The following is a 13,271-nucleotide window of genomic DNA, read 5'->3' on the forward strand; positions in this document are numbered from 1 at the left end:
TCAGTTGCTAACAAGCGTTCGTCCACTCATTTGGCACATTTTCAAAACTCTTCACACAATCACCACACCACCACACTTTTGTGGCCATACCATTCAGACGTTTCATGACATTTTCACACAATTTGCAGTCAGTAAACACATTTCCTCATTGCTTACATTTTCATAACAGACAAGATATGCCTCTTAACAAAATGATAGACTATTTTTGTATTATTTACAATTGTTAACACACAACTTCCCAAAATAGCAAAAACAATATTCCAAACTGTACATACAGCATAAATACACTTCCCTCAGCAATGATATCAGTTCAAAAACTATATATCTCAGCTGATTGACAAATATGTAATTGAATAATTGACAGCAGATATTTATTGGGTAAATTGGACCAACCACAGCTGATCATAGTATGGCTCAAATGTAGACACTTACAAAAGGAGGCCTTTGTGGAGTAATGCTTGTAATGGAGTAAGCAGAAAGAGAATGTCTGGACGAGGAAGACTAAGAGTGAGGGGCCAAGGGAGAGGTGCAGGCCCAGGAAGGGATGCAGGAAGAGGGGTAGCTGCAGGAAGAAGGGCAGATGTTGCAAGAAGAGGTGCCGGTGCAGTGAGAGGTGCAGCCCCGGTAATAGGTGTGGGCCCAGTAAGAGGAGCAGGCCAGAGGAGAGGGCATGGTAGAGGGGTCAGGATGCGTGGTGGAGGCATTAGAAGAGCTGCACGAATGGTGGTGACTGATGAAATCCGTGCCACTGTCATTGACCATGTGGTAAATCATGGTCTGTCCCTAAGAGAGGCAGGTGAAAGGGTGCAGCCCAATGTGCCAAGGTCAACAGTTGCCAGTATTGTTCGCATATTTCAACAAACCAACAGGTATGTATTTACATGGATTGTGTCTATTTTCATTGGTAAATTACTGTATACAGTAAGTATTTGTGGTAATTTTGTGTTTTTACATACTGTATTTTCCCTTTACTGTATTTTACTGTAAAGGATGGAATGCCTTCCTCGCTCTGGGGGAAGAGGAAGGCTCCTGAACAATGACCAAGAGCTGGCCATTGTGGCAATGGTTGTTGCAAACAACGAAATCAGACTGCACGAAATTCAGGCCAGAATTGTTGATGAAAATGAAGTGTTTGAGAACATCAACAGCATCAGTCTCACTACCATTGCACGCACACTATCAAAACACAGAGTGCGAATGAAGCAGCTCTACACTGTACCGTTCGATCGGAACAGTGATCGAGTGAAGGATCTACGAAGGCTGTATGTGCAGGTATACTGTATTTTCAATTCTATATTCAATTCTGTTTGCTGACCACTACTGTAATCATTACAATACAGTATGGTATACAGTAATACTGTAATTTGACTTACGTAAATGAACTTTGTTTCAGAGAGTCATGGAATTGGAGGCCAACCAGGTCCCTCACGAATTTATCTTCATTGACGAGGCTGGCTTCAATGTGTCAAAAAGGCGTCGTCGCGGAAGAAATGTAATAGGAAAAAGGGCTACAGTTGATGTACCAGGGCAGAGGGGTGCCAACATCACTATGTGTGCAGCAATAGCACATACAGGCTTACTTCTGCACAGGTCTCAGGTCGGGCCTTACAACACAGAGCGCCTCATTGCATTCATGAATGACCTTCACCAGCAACTGGTTCCAAAACAATATGATGAGGGTGACAACATCAGCACCTTCGTGATCACGTGGGATAATGTTGCTTTCCACCACTCACAGGCAGTGACGGCATGGTTCAGGGACCACCAAAGATTTGTACGCCTCTTCCTTCCACCATATTCACCATTCCTAAATCCAATAGAGGAATTCTTCTCGGCATGGAGGTGGAATGTGTATGACCATCGGCCACATGATCAAATGACCCTCCTGGATGCCATGGATGCTGGCTGTAGGGACATAACAGCGGAAGACTGCCAAGGCTGGATCCGGCACTCAAAGCGTTTTTACCCTAGGTGTATTGCCTTGGAAGACATAAGATGTGATGTAGATGAAAACATGTGGCCAAACCCAGATGATAGAAGAGATTAGAGACGGATTTTTTTGCTGTATTGTTTTATTGTTTCTCTGCTTTACGTATCTGGGCATTTTTATTTGGAAGTATTGATCTTTTGTGTTATTTTTTTGTTTGGTTTTTTTCTGTTCTGTCACAGTATTTCAAATGTACCTACTGAAGTAGGTACTGTAAACAGTAAAGGAAAAAAAATCTATTTGCTTTTTACTGAAATTCTTTTGAATGTGACTATTACATGTCAACATACAAGATATTTGGGGTAAAACAGTGGATTGCATTTTTGCATGCAAATACAGTACATTTACGTAAAACTGAAACAGAAAAGTCTATGCACTTTTTGTAATGTCAACAATATCCAGTATTTTGAAACCTGGTGTACTTTGATAGACTCCATGTAACTTGTGAAGTGAAAACAAATGTTATTGTTTGACATAAGTATTTAATTTTGAGTCAGAATTCTTGTGTTTTGGGGAAGTTAGTATGTACAGAAAAAGATTTGCTCTATTTTGAAAAGAATCTTTGGTATATATTTAACAGTATGTGCTTTTGAGAAGAAAATTAACCATTTGGCCAATTGTGTGCCGTAGGTGTCAGTCTGTGTTAAGAGTTTAGAAAAAGTATCATAAGTATGGGTAAACGCTTGTTAGCAATTGAAAAAAACTGTATTATTATAACTAGGTACTATTTCTTTTGCCAGAGTACGAGTAACTACCTTCGTGTTCTCTCGAGAACAGGAAAAAACTTCTACCCATTTAGAGAATTTGTCCACAATCAAGATGACAAAAATCAAATGAGAAAGGAAGAGCGTATGCCTCATGCAGAATATCAGGCAGTGAACACACAGAGTAACCACAGAGGTATGATAAATATTATAAATTATAAATATTATACACCGTTTGAGGGTTTAGAACAAGAACCATCAACAAAGAGTACTTCCCCCATCCTTAGAGGGCTGGAGGAGAGATCAGACCTGATACTAGTAGTATGTACGATTTTTAGACAGACAATATCAATGTCATCCCAAGTATCATCCTGAGAATTAAGGAAGCGTGCGAGAGCGTGACCTACATTATCAAAAGGGGATGTGACACGAATTTCGAGATTGTTAGTAGAACAGAGAATAAACAGTCATATGTTAATTTAATTATCAATTAAATTACTGATAAATTAATTTAATGGGTCTGTAAATTTTGCAACACCTGTTTAACTTGATGTGACGAGTGCAAGATCAGTGGGTGAGACAAGACCAATTTTTCTGCATCTAAAACCATCAAAGCACATGCGGAGACAGCTCCCAGACACGCAGGTAAGCCTTGAGCAACAATGTCTAATGTTTTGGATAAAAACGCACAATGATGCATCTTCCCCCTTCATGCTCCCGGCCAACAGCTGTGCCTTGGTGTTCACAGGCATAGAGGTGGAAGGGCTTGAAGTGATCAGATAAATCCAGGGGCGGAACAAAGGGTGCTTTTGAGGGAGTGATAAGCAACCACCATAGTGTCAGTCCAGGTCAAAGGATGTTGCAGTGGATCGTGATGAGAGATTGCAGAACAGAGAAGCTTGTCATATAAAGAGCAGTCAGGGATCCATTTTCTGACCCAGAAAAGACATCAGTGCATGTTTAGTTGCAGGGCGTTTTGTGTCTAGAATGACAGCCTTGAGAAAGTTCAAACTTCAAAAGTTCAAATACTTAAGTGTCCATTGGTCCTGGAAACCTTAAAGCCCTTGTGCGCCAGATGTTGGAGCAGGCGCAAGTGTCAGTGTCTTGGCAGAATTCTGGTGACTCAGCAGATACCAGAACACACAGACCACAGAGTCCTGAGGGAGAGAGAGGTCACAGAGTGCGTTATGAATTTGAATTACAGCTGAAAAAAACAGCAGGAGAGTCAATGAAACCTTGAGTCCAAACACTATCTCCTCATGTGCGTGAAAAAAGGCAGAACAGAGATCATTAATGGAAAAACAGCAATGATGAGCAGGAACCTGTGACATTACAGAAGAAACATTAATCTTACGTAAATCTTGTGTAAAATGCCAGGTACCATCGGGTTTAGGTACTGGATTGACAGGTGTATTGTGCGAGCTGGTGCACGATCTCACCACGCCTTGCTCGAGAAGAGACTGTAGGATGACATCGATCCAGAGAGAGAGGTACTGCTTAACATAAACAGGATGCACATGAATATTGAATCATATTTTGTTTAGTTTCATGTCAATTTAAGTTCCAGGTTGCAGTGCAACAAAATGCGGAAAGGTTCAAGGACAATGAATACTTATACAAGCCAATGTATCATAATCATGATAATTTATGACGTTTTTTTTCTTAATGGTTAAATAAAGATAAACCCAAGTCTCCGATTTATAAACACCACTGGAAGGAAAAAATTTTTCTCCTTTTTTTTCTCAACATTCTTCAAGTAAACGTTTGTTAACTCTGTTTCTTGCTGAAAAAAATTATGGTTAACTAAATACATTAAAGGCCTATCCATTCCATATCATCTGTGGTTTTTAAAGGCAAAAGTATGTAGGTTTAAAACTCAGCAAACAGTTAATCAGAACATTTCATATCAATAGTTCGAAATTAGAAGGAACATGTTTAAGCTTAGCCTCATAAGGAGCAATAAGTTTAAAGAAAGAAATATAAAACAGAGCAAATTGAAATGACAAACAATTTCACTGAATGTAATTTGAATAAAATTGAATAGCTGATAAGCACTCTTTGTTGGATTCAATATGTGACAGAGACTCAAAATACATTTTTAATTCAATTAAAAATAATGGGAATGAGAATCGGTTATCTTGGACATTTTGACTTTATGTATATGGAATTTACCTAGTAATATAAAGAGATTACTTATTAAATTTCTTATTGTGTGAGAAAGTCTCATCTCATCATCTCTAGCCGCTTTATCCTTCTACAGGGTCGCAGGCAAGCTGGAGCCTATCCCAGCTGACTACGGGCGAAAGGCGGGGTACACCCTGGACAAGTCGCCAGGTCATCACAGGGCTGACACATAGACACAGACAACCATTCACACTCGCATTCACACCTACGGTCAATTTAGAGTCACCAGTTAACCTAACCTGCATGTCTTTGGACTGTGGGGGAAACCGGAGCACCCGGAGGAAACCCACGCGGGTGTGAGAAAGTGCCAAAAATAATGATTTTCTCTGCCCATTGCAGATTTCTGTGTGTCCTTGTCTGCTGTTCTTGCATGGGTTGGTTGTTTATATTATAGCTCTGTAACAGTCTGGGAGTCTCATCTCAATGTTGACTGAGAAAAGAGACAGAGCATATTGCTACAGAACAATTATTCAAAATATTATATTTATAATACGACGACAATTATTCAAAAAATGTCAAAAATGAAGTAAAGAGCGGGTTAGCTCGCTGTTGATCGAACTGCATGTTTCCCAGACAAGACAAGTCCACATTTCGCTAAAACGCGTTAGAAACAGGAGTATATAGGATATTTAAAAATTAGAATTACATATGATTAATAAAAATACCACTACACGATCAGTTTTAAAATGTTTTAGATCAACATTAAACATTAGGTTAAACATTAAACTTTTCGGCATTTCCATTCACAAGTAGGGTAAATATATTTGATGCCTTTTATTACACCTTTTCCATATCTGTTCTCTCCCATCTAGTGCGCATGCCTAGCTCACAAGCATTATGGGAACTGGAGTTCTAATGTTATTAACACATAATCATCACAATTTTGCCGTCACATACTTCTGTCTTAGTTTTAACTACTTCGTATTCATCATTTACAAGATCTAGACATGAAACTGCATTAATCGATGCACTATTAATTATTAAAACACATTAATAGTCTTGTAGACTGCTCGCGGACCACTCGTGAATTTCCAGTTACAAGTTTCGGACTATCGACACACAATGAATATAAAATACAGATGATCTACTCACCAAACGCTGAAACTAATTGATTAAGAAGCAATCATTCTGTGTTGAGGGAAGAGGATCTCTTCTCTCCTCCCGTAACAGTGATGAGATTCACAAACGATTCGGATCTTTTTCGGGACGAAACATAAAAATGACTCGATCGAGCGAATCGATACAGACGCATGGACTGCATTTGTTTGAGTTCATGCACACGTAATGGTTTGAGGAAAGTTCATACTTTAATTTCATGCAGCATGAAAGTGTGATTATTGTTTACAATTTAAAAGCAGGAATACAAATAAGGTTTCCGTAGTTTCTGAGTCAAGAATCAAGTAAATTGATTCACACGCATGCGAGTTTGTTCTAAAGAATCGATTCAGTGAAGCTTTCGTTGAGATCATAATGAATATACAGAATGTCCGTATTTTATACGGATTTGATTCGATAAACATAGTATACGGGCGTACAAATAAAGTTATACGGATTCTTTTTAACAAAAAAAAAAACCCTTCAATATTTATTTAGAGCTATAATAAATTCCCACGATGATAAAAGAGCACATAACATTTACACTTTGTTTTTTTTTTGTTTTTGTTTTTTTGTCAAACATTGAAGCCTTGTATTCATTCTTAAAGTTAATTGATATTAATATTGAATAAAAAGTAACCGGGATATATCATTGTTAATTATCATTCAAATTTTAGGTAAATTATTTTAATTTTCATCTTATAAGGATTTTATAAGGGAAATAAGGATTTTGGAAGTTGGTTATACAGGTTTGATTGACCAAAGGTTTGACATTTATGCACACCAGGAACACAGTTCTGACTGTTCATGTCCAGAGTACTGATTTGTTGTTTCATTATTTTGTGCATATCCAGTAATGCCTTATCTACAGTGGTGTTTGAACGTTTGTGAACCCTTTAGAATTTTCTATATTTCTGCATAAATATGACCTAAAACGTCATCAGATTTCCACACAAGTCCTAAAAGTAGATAAAGAGAACCCAGGTAAACAAATGAGACAAAAATATTATACTTGCTCATTTATTTATTGAGGAAAATGATCCAACATTACATATCTGTGAGTGGCAAAAGTATGTGAACCTTTGCTTTCAATATCTGGTGTGACCCCCATGTGCAGCAATAACTGCAACTAAACGTTTCCGGTAACTGTTGATCAGTCCTGCACACCGGCTTGGAGGAATTTGAGCCCATTCGTCCGTACAGAACAGCTTCAACTCTGGGATGTTGGTGGGTTTCCTCACATGAACTGCTCGCTTCAGGTCCTTCCATAACATTTCGATTGGATTAAGGTCAGGACTTTGACTTGGCCATTCCAAAACATTAACTTTATTCTTCTTTAACCATTCTTTGGTAGAATGACTTGTATGCTTAGGGTCGTTGTCTTGCTGCATGACCCACCTTCTCTTGAGATTCAGTTCATGGACAGATGTCCTGACATTTTCCTTTAGAACTCGCTGGTATAATTCAGAATTCATTGTTCCATCAATAATGTCAAGCCGTCCTGGCCCAGATGCAGCAAAACAGGCCCAAACCATGATACTACCACCACCATGTTTCACAGATGGGATAAGGTTCTTATGCTGGAATGCAATGTTTTCCTTTCTCCAAACATAACACTTCTCATTTAAACCATAAAGTTCTATTTTGGTCTCATCCATCCACAAAACATTTTTCCAATAGCCTTCTGGCTTGTCCACGTGATCTTTAGCAAACTGCAGACAAGCAGCAATGTTCTTTTTGGAGAGCAGTGGCTTTCTCCTTGCAACCCTGCCATGCACACCATTGTTGTTCAGTGTTCTCCTGATGGTGGACTCATGAACATTAACATTAGCCAATGTGAGAGAGGCCTTTAGTTGCTTAGAAGTTACCCTGGGATCCTTTGTGACCACGCTGACTATTACACGCCTTGCTCTTGGAGTGATCTTTGTTGGTCGACCACTCCTGGGGAGGGTAACAATAGTCTTGAATTTCCTCCATTTGTACACAATCTGTCTGACTGTGGATTGGTGGAGTCCAAACTCTTTAGAGATGGTTTTGTAACCTTTTCCAGCCTGATGAGCATCAACAACGCTTTTTCTGAGGTCCTCAGAAATCTCCTTTGTTCGTGCCATGATACACTTCCACAGACATGTGTTGTGAAGATCAGACTTTGATAGTTCCCTGTTCTTTAAATAAAACAGGGGGCCCACTCACACCTCATTGTCATCCCATTGATTGAAAACACCTGACTCGAATTTCACCTTCAAATTAACTGCTAATTCTAGAGGTTCACATACTTTTGCCACTCACAGATATGTAATATTGGATCATTTTCCTCAGTAAATAAATGAACAAGTATAATATTTTTGTCTCATTTGTTTAACTGGGTTCTCTTTATCTACTTTTAGAAGTTGTGTGAAAATCTGATGATGTTTTAGGTCATATTTATGCAGAAATACAGAAAATTCTAAAGGGTTCACAAACTTTCAAACACCACTGTAAATGCTGAAACAATAAAAGATACATTATACAGCTCCTAGAGATTGCAAATTCCTGAATGAGGATAAATCAAAACTGAGCCGGCCAAATTGTCTAGAATTTGTGTAGAATGCTAAACCACAGCAATTCATCCAATCCCGTGGGTTTTTTCTCGGGGTCCGGGGACCTTAATGCAATACAATTTTCCCCCCATGGTGGCACGAAGGAATCAGTCCCGAGATTAATTAGGGTAATTATTATGGGTTTAACATAAAAAGCGCGCTCTTCCCATGACAGCTCCTTCACTTCACGAGGATCACCTTCCCGTAAACAAATTACGAGGATAGCCTTCCCGTGCTTTTACACGAGGTTTAACCAAACTCCCGTGGCTCTTCCACGAGGTTCACCAAAAAACATCCCGTAAACAAAAGTCTACGAGGATCCCCAAAATAAAAACATCCCGTAAACAAAAGTCTACGAGGTTCACCAAAATAAAAACATCCCGTGCCTATACACGAGGATTACCAATAACATAACCAAAATAATAAACAACTGGGTTTTTTTCTGATACTACCAACCAGGCAGAAGTCCCCCCCAACTAATCAATTAAAAGAGACCCCTTACCTGATTGGAAGTATCCCACTTCTGACACCAAATTCTTAGGGTTCACCCAGTCAGAAATGGTCAACTTACTTCTCAGGACCCCCGCCCTCGTGCCACCCAGAGCTCTGGGGGGGTTAGTCGCAAAGAAAGACAGGAACCCCATGTAGTTCACATCTTTATTCGCAAGTTCCCCCCAACTGGACAAGAATACAGAGGGTTATTATATACGAGTGTTATCTGTGTGTAAATGACATCACTGTTTGATATCTATGTGTATGTGTGCATGAATGTGTGTATGTGTGTGTCTATGGGGGTGTGTGAGTGAGTGACATCATTTTGATATCTGTGTCTATGTGTGTGTGTGTGTCACATCTTAATTACATCACTGTTCTGATGGAATGTTCAGGTGTGTGTGTGTGTGTGTGTGTGTGTGTGTAAATCATAACATAATGACATATTTCTGATGATATGACATGATAGCAAGGTACAAACAGATTTTAAAGGTCATTGCCTACGTACACCCCTTCAAGTCAGATATAACATAGGGCAATATGTACTTAAGATGGTGATGGAATTTTTCAACAAAGATATGTTATAAGAAAGTAAACAAAAAATAAGAACAAACCTAAACAAAGACAGTCATACGAAACATAAACAAAGAAGTGCTACATCAGGAAGGTCAAACAGGATTCAGGATTAAACTCATAAAGTCTTAACATTAGAATCATAAAGTCTTAACAATCCTAAATTATATTCTGTAATTATAAAACTAACTTAAAACTATAAAACTAACTTAAATCATTGAATGCATCTTAGATCTAACAATTAAATCTAAATAACTGCCATAGTATATGCAATAGTCCAAAATAATAAAGGATCTTAAAAAGCTCTCCCATATACAGTCTTAACACTTTGTGCAGCAATAAGGCTAATATAAAACTATAAACTATAAAACTAACATGAATCATGGCTTTAAATTTAACTTTAATCCCAAATACACGTTGGATATGTGGGTGTGTGTGGCATCATTGCAGACCTTGGCGCCGTTCAGACACATCTCTGATCAAAAATACACATTTCATATCAAAATAAACAAAATGATCCCAAACAATGTCCAGCCGAGACATAAGGTCATTTTAATTGAACAGAAATTAATCCTTAATTTTGTCACAAATATAAATTGCTGCCTTCTTGGTCAAGAATAATACTTATATAAACCTACATAATAATAAAACCTAACAAAACTTATCATGTCATCCTCGTTAGTATAGTGGACAGTATCTCTGCCTGTCATGTGGAAGGCTGGGTTTCAATTCCCTGACGGGGAGGCTTTAAAAACTTATTAACTTTTGCAGCAGGGGGATGTAGTGGTTCGCACTGCAAGAAGGTTCTGGGTTTGAGTCCATCGGCTGGCGGGGGGCTTTCTGTGTGGAGTTTGCATGTTCTCCCTGTGTCAGCTCTGGTTAACCCCACAGTTCAAAGTACTTATAGGTTAACATGGGGTGGTGTTGGGCTGAAATGCCCTTGAGCGAGATACGCAGAACCATGGCCTCACTTTATCTTCAGCCAGAAATATTGGTAGGGACACGCCCATGCCGTCCATACCCAGTTCTACACCTATGTTGTTGTTTCTGGAGAAAACCAGAAAATAGGGAAAAAGTTAGGGCAGGCAAAATAACTTCTAGCTGCATGTCCTAGTACAAGTACATCTGTCTTGTCAGAGTTCAGGGTGGTGTAGTGGTTAGCACTGTCCCCTCATAGTAAGAAGGTTCTGGGTTTGAGCCCAGCAGCTGATGAGGGCCTTTCTATGTGGAGTCTGCATATTCTCCCTGTGTTTGCATGGGTTTCCTCCAGGTGCTCCAGTGTCCCCCACAGTTCAAAGACATGCAATCTTTCGGTTAACATGGGGTGCCCATGAGGTTTGGTTGAAGTGCAGTTGAGCAAAACACCTAATGCCCAACTGCTCCTTGGGTGCTGTAGCATGGCTGCCCACTGCTCTGTGTGTGTGCTCATTGCTCACTTGTGTGTGTTAACTGCATCAGATGGGTTAAATTTCACTGTGTGCTTAAGTCTGTCCTTGAGTGTATGTGTGACAAATAAAGGCTTGGTTTCTTAAGGAGAAGGAAGGTAATAAACATCCAGTATCTAATTTCCTTCACACATTCCTCAATTTTATTAAACTGGTGTCTCTCATCTGGATTTGCAGAAACATACAACTTTGTGTCATCAGCATAACAAAGAAAAAAGCAGTGGGCCTCAGACAGAACCTTGTGGAACACCAAAATTTATCTTAGTGTGCATAGAAAAATCACCATTTACATCAACAAACTAATAACGATCAGTTTAATAAGACCTGAGCCAGGAGAGGGCTGTTCCCTTGAAATAACATGTTCTCATCTATCAAGGAGAATGGTATGATCAGTGGTGTCAAAGGCTGCACTAAGGTCAAGCAATACAAGCAGGGAGACACAGTCCTGATCAGAGGCCAAAGTGGTGTCACACACACCAGAGTGGTGTCCTTTCCTGGGTGAATTCCTCATACGTAGTGTTAGGCTCCAGATCCACAGCAGTCAGACCAGGATAAAGCACTTACTGAAGACAAATGAATAAATTAAGGGATGTGCTCAGAAAACCTTATATTAACAAACAGTGTAATATTATCAAATTCAGCAAAGTCAACATAAACACAATTAACAACACAAAGCATCATTAACTACATTATCAAGATTTTAATTAATTACTTTATTTAATGGATTTGTTGCACCACATAAGCAATATCAGATAAAATGAGGTTTGAGTTTACAATATTGTTAGTTAAGGGACTGATAACACAATCTGTAGGACTCCATCTAATCCTCAGTGGGTGGAGCGAGATGTGTAAGATACAGTTTACACAGTTTCACAGAGACAACACTCCCATTCATATCGACTGCAAGAGACACACTCAGAACAACCATGTTACTCTTCCTCTCTGTTTTCATGGTTGTTATCAATGTTGGTAAGTCATTTAGTATTATTTTAGGTAATTTTATTTGCATAACAAAAGGTTTATTTGAAATGTTGAATGTAGATGTAGGAGGTAACGATACAGACACAGAGACAAATCTGCCATTTATACAAGAGAGATCCAAACTGACACTCAGGAAAACCGTTACTTATCCAGCTGTTACAACAGCTGTAATTAATATCAATAAGTCTATATTAAACATGACATACAATATACAAATATGTACCATTTTACTGTTCTTAAATTAGTACTATTGAGTGGTTATTAAAGTATATTACAATGTGTTTTCAGCAGAGGCTGTTGATGAACGCATGATACCAGACCAAACAATCATAACTTCAACTGAAGGCAGCAAAACCACACTGAGCTGCACATATGATGAATCAGCTACCTATCTACACTGGTATCGACAAAAACCTCAGTCAGGACCAGAGTTTCTTCTGATGATTGAAAAATCTACAGAGTTTGTTCCTAATCCTCGCCCAGGACTATCCATCAAACTTTATAAAACTGAAAGGAAAGTAGTTTTGGAGCTCTCCTCTGCTTCAGTATCAGACTCCTCACTGTACTACTGCGCCATGGAGCCCACAGTAACAGGAAACCTAGCTACACTGTACAAAAACCCCTTCATATGAGAAAAGTGAATTGTTTTTCTTTTTTGTCAGGAGGGGGCGCTATTTAGCTAGTTAGTTCAAATAAATTTCCCTGTTTCAATTTCCAGTCTTTGATGTTGAGTATTTGACTTCCTGTGCTGATTGTGCTTAAATAATCTTTATAAAAATGTAAAATCACCTTTCTTGTTATTTCTTTAAATACTTCTTAATTTATCCCCAATACCCAAAATGTAGCAACAAATATATCCGTTGTTTGTGGGCACTTTATTTTTGTTGTTGTTGAATAAGATTGTGTTTATTTATTTGACCAACCATGTCACGTCAGTGCTGAAAATGGGGCCCCTTGTTTCACACATTAGTCACGTTAGTAAAGTTGCAGGTTTTGTTGGTATTATTGTTAAGCGTCTGGCGTGTTTATCTTGTGCTGTGTTTTGTTTCACTGTATGTTCATGTTTATGTTATTGCTCGTACTCCTGGTCTTATTTTTTTAAAAAATCTGCACTTGCATTACATGACGAACTACTGGAATATTTCACTCATTTATGCATGCTAAACTGTGTTCAAATAAAATGGGTAAGTGAGTGAAAATAAAAAGTAACAGTAACCTTTAACACTATGAA

This window comes from Neoarius graeffei, chromosome 1 (assembly GCF_027579695.1).
Source record: "Neoarius graeffei isolate fNeoGra1 chromosome 1, fNeoGra1.pri, whole genome shotgun sequence".
In the NCBI taxonomy this organism is placed as follows: domain Eukaryota; kingdom Metazoa; phylum Chordata; class Actinopteri; order Siluriformes; family Ariidae; genus Neoarius; species Neoarius graeffei.